The sequence below is a fragment of the Arachis hypogaea genome, chromosome 6 (assembly GCF_003086295.3).
Source record: "Arachis hypogaea cultivar Tifrunner chromosome 6, arahy.Tifrunner.gnm2.J5K5, whole genome shotgun sequence".
In the NCBI taxonomy this organism is placed as follows: Eukaryota; Viridiplantae; Streptophyta; class Magnoliopsida; order Fabales; family Fabaceae; genus Arachis; species Arachis hypogaea.
The window spans coordinates 63,834,996-63,839,436 of NC_092041.1; the positions used below are offsets into that span (position 1 = coordinate 63,834,996).

General features: G+C 35.3%; 1 non-coding gene across 1 annotated transcript; it reads left to right on the top strand.

Moving 5' to 3' along the window:
• Nucleotides 1-1,229: 1,229 nt before the first annotated feature.
• Nucleotides 1,230-1,337, top strand: LOC112699700 (small nucleolar RNA R71). Its single transcript, XR_003152642.1, has one exon. It is a non-coding gene; the product is annotated as a small nucleolar RNA R71 (small nucleolar RNA).
• The last annotated feature ends 3,104 nt before the right edge of the window (nucleotides 1,338-4,441 follow it).

Below are 4,441 nucleotides of genomic sequence, written 5' to 3' on the forward strand. Positions count from 1 at the left end.
CCAGTTTCTCCATTACAGAGAGTGGCATAAGATTTATACCTGACTCCATGTCACACAGAGCCTTCTCAAAGGTCATGGTGCCTATGGTACAGGGTATTAAGAATTTACCAGGATCTTGTTTCTTTTGAGGTAAAGTTTGTTGAACCCATGTATTTAGTTTACTAATGAGCAAGGGAGGTTCATCTTTCCAAGTCTCATTACCAAACAACTTGGCATTCAGCTTAATGATAGCTCCTAGATATTGAGCAACTTGCTCTTCAGTTACATCTTTATCCTCTTCAGAGGAAGAATAGTTCTCAGAGCTCATGAATGGCAGAAGGAAGTTTAATGGAATCTCTATGGTCTCTATATGAGCCTCAGATTCCTTGAGGTCCTCAATAGGGAAATCCTTTCTGTATGAAGGACGTCCCATGAGGTCTTCCTCATTGGGATTCACGTCCTCCCCTTCCTCTTTGGATTCGGCCATTTTGATTATATCAATGGCCTTGCACTCTCTTTTTGGATTCTCTTCTGTATTGCTTGGGAGAGTACTAGGAGGAGTTTCAGTGATTTTCTTACTCAGCTGACCCACTTGTGCCTCCAAATTTCTAATGGAGGACCTTATTTCACTCATGAAACTTAGAGTGGCCTTAGATAGATCAGAGACTATGTTTGCTAAGCTAGAGGGGCTCTGCTCAGAATTCTCTGTCTGTTGCTGAGAAGATAATGGAAAAGGCCTGCTATTGCTAAACTTGTTTCTTCCACCATTATTAAAGCCTTGTTGGGGGCTTTTGTTGATCCTTCCATGAGAAATTCAGATGATTTCTCCATGAGGGATTATAGGTGTTTCCATAGGCTTCACCCATGTAATTAATCTCTACCACTGCATGGTTCTCAGGATCATAAGCTTCTTCTTCAGAAGATGCCTCTTTAGTACTATTGGATGCATTTTGCAATCCATTCAGACTCTGAGAAATCATGTTGACTTGCTGAGTCAACATTTTGTTCTGAGCTAATATGGCATTCAGAGCATCAATTTTAAGAACTCCCTTCTTCCGAGGCATCCCATTACTCATAGGATTCCTCTCAAAGGTGTACATGAATTGGTTATTTGCAACCATGTCAATGAGTTCTTGAGCTTCTGCAGGCATTTTCTTTAGGTGAATGGATCCACCTGCAGAGTGGTCCAGTGACATCTTAGAAAACTCAGATAGACCATCATAGAATATATCTAAAATGGTCCACTCTAAAAGCATGTTAGAAGGACACTTTTTGGTCAACTGTTTGTATCTTTCCCAAGCTTCATAGAGGGATTCACCATCTTTTTGCCTAAAGGTATGAACATCCACTCTAAGCTTGCTCAGCTTTTGAGGAGGAAAGAACTTGGCCAAGAAGGCCATGACCAGCTTATCCCAAGAGTCCAGGCTATCTTTAGGTTGTGAGTCCAACCATGTTCTAGCTCTGCCTCTTACAGCAAAAGGGAAAAGCATGAGCCTGTAGACTTCAGGATCTACTCCATTAGTCTTAACAGTATCACATATCTGCAAGAATTTAGTTAAGAACTGAAAAGGATCTTCTGATGGAAGTCCATGAAACTTGCAGTTCTGTTGCATGAGAGCAACTAGTTGAGGCTTCAACTCAAAATTGTTTGCTCCAATGGCAAGGATTGAGATGCTTCTTCCATGAAAATTGGAAGTAGGTGTAGTATAATCACCAAGCATCCTCCTTGCATTATTGTTGGGTTCGGCCATGTTTACTTCTTTTTCGAGATTCTCTGTAAGGTTTTCTCTGAATTGTTGTGCTTTAGCTTCTCTTAGCTTCTTCTTCAGAGTCCTTTCAAGTTCAGGATCTGCTTCAACAAGAATGTCCTTGTCCTTGCTCCTGCTCATATGAAAAAGAAGAGAACATAAAAGAAGAGGAATCCTCTATGTCACAGTATAGAGATTCCTTTATGTGAGTAGAAGAAAAGAAGAATAAGAATGAAGAAGAGAAAAATTCGAACACAGAGGAGAAGAGAGGGTTTGAATTTTAAGATGAAGAGAAGTGTTAGTAAATAAATAAAATAAATAGAAGGAGATGAGAGGGAGAGAATTTCGAAAATTATTTTAAAAAAAGGTTAGTGATTTTCGAAAATTAAGAGAAGAAATAAAATTAAAATTAAAATTTGAAACAATTAGTTAATTAAAAATATTTTTGGAAAAGGGTGGGGAATTTTCGAAAATTAGAGAGAGAGAAGTAATTAGGTGGTTTTGAAAAAGATAAGAAATAAACAAAAAGTCAATTAGTTAGTTGAAAAAGATTTGAAAATCAATTTTGAAAAGATAAGAAGTTAGAAAAGATTTTTGAAATTGATTTTGAAAAAAAAAGATATGATTGAAAAGATATGATTGAAATTTATTTTGAAAAAGATTTGAAAAGAAAATTAAAAAGATTTTATATTTAAAATTAAAATTAATTACTTGACTAACAAGAAACTAAAAGATATGATTCTAGAATTTAAAGATTGAGCCTTTTTTAACAAGAAAATAACAAACTTCAAATTTTTGAATCAATCACATTAATTGTTAGTAAAGTATTCAAAAATTATGAAATAAAGATAAGAAAAAGATTTTTGAAAATCAATTTTAACAATTTTTGAAAATAATAAAAAAAAGAAAAATATTTTATTTTTGAAAAAGATTTTGAAAAGATAAGATTTTTAAAATTGAAATCTTGACTTGACTAACAAGAAACAACTTATTTTAAAATTTTTTGACTAAGTCAACCTAAAAATTTCGAAAATTATGAGTAAAATAAGAAAAAGATATTTTTTTCATTTTTTTTTGAATTTTTAATGACGAGAGAAAAAAAACACAAATATGACCCAAAATTTGAAAATTTTGGATCAAAACCAATGATGCATGCAAGAACACTATGAATGTCAAGATGAACACCAAGAACACTTTGAAGATCAAGATGAACATCAAGATTTATTTTTGAAAATTTTCAAGAAAAGAAAAACATGCAAGACACCAAACTTAGAAAGTTTTCATGTTTAGACACTATGAATACAAAAATGCATATGAAAAACAACAAAAGACATAAAACAAGAAAATTTAAAGATCAAACAAGAAGACTTACTAAGAACAACGTGAAGATCATGAAGAACACATGCATGAGTTTTCGAAAAAATGCATAAATTTTAAAAAACATGCAATTGACACCAAACTTAAAAATTGACACTAGACTCAAACAAAAAACACAATATTTTTTGTTTTTATGATTTTATTAAATTTTTTTGGGTTTTTCGAAAATTTCTTTTTAGAAAAACGAAAACAAAATGAAAAAAAATTTTTTTGAAAGATTTTTGAAAACTTTTTGAAAAGAAAATTACCTAATCTGAGCAACAAGAGGAACCGTCAGTTGTCCAAACTCAAACAATCCCCGGCAACGGCGCCAAAAACATGGTGCACGAAATTGTGATCTCAATGGCGCCAACAACTTGGTACGCACAATTGTAATATCACTCTTTTTCACAACCTCGCACAACTAACCAACAAGTGCACTGGGTCGTCTAATTAATAAACCTAATCTGAGCAACAAGAGGAACCGTCAGTTGTCCAAACTCAAACAATCCCCGGCAACGGCGCCAACAACTTGGTATGCACAATTGTAATATCACTCTTTTTCCTCGCACAACTAACCAACAAGTGCACTGGGTCGTCCAAGTAATAAACCTTACGTGAGTAAGGGTCGATCCCACGGAGATTGTCGGTATGAAGCAAGCTATGGTCTTCTTGTAAATCTCAGTCAGGCAGATTCAAATGGTTATAATGGTTTTCGAATATAAGGGTAAATAAAGCATTATTGCTCGCCCTCGAGCAAAAGAAGAAAGAATGGAAGAAGATATAGAGGAGAGGGAGAGATGTCTATGTTTCAGCCATATGGGTGGGATTAGGTGGGGAAGAGATGGATGGATGTGAGTGGTGAAGGGGTGATGGGGAAGAGAGATTGAGGTGATTGATGAAGAAGAGAGAAGGTGTGTGATGACAAGTCATCATATACCCATTTTTTAAAGCTAATTTCACTTGTTTTACTAGTCTTTATGCACTTTCTTGCATCCTAAGTAAGTGATTTGGAATGAAAATGCATAACTTCTTTAAATCAAGCAACTACCATTAAATTGATGCTAACTCATGAGGTTTAAGCTAAATTTAATTGATTTATAAGCCTTGTGAATTTAGTGATACTTTGAGTGGTTGTTTTGGTTTATTGTAGGTGAAGAAAAGAAGAAAAGAGGAAGCGTGGCTTAAGAAAGCGTGGCCCAAGAGAGAAGAAGTGTGGCGCATAAAAGGAGGAAGCAAGCATTGCCCTCCACAAGGGCACACTGCCCTCTAGGAGGGCAACATAAGGAAACAAGCCTTGAGAGGCAACACTGCCCTGCCCACGACAAGGGCAGAGCACAAATTGGTGCCATGGATCA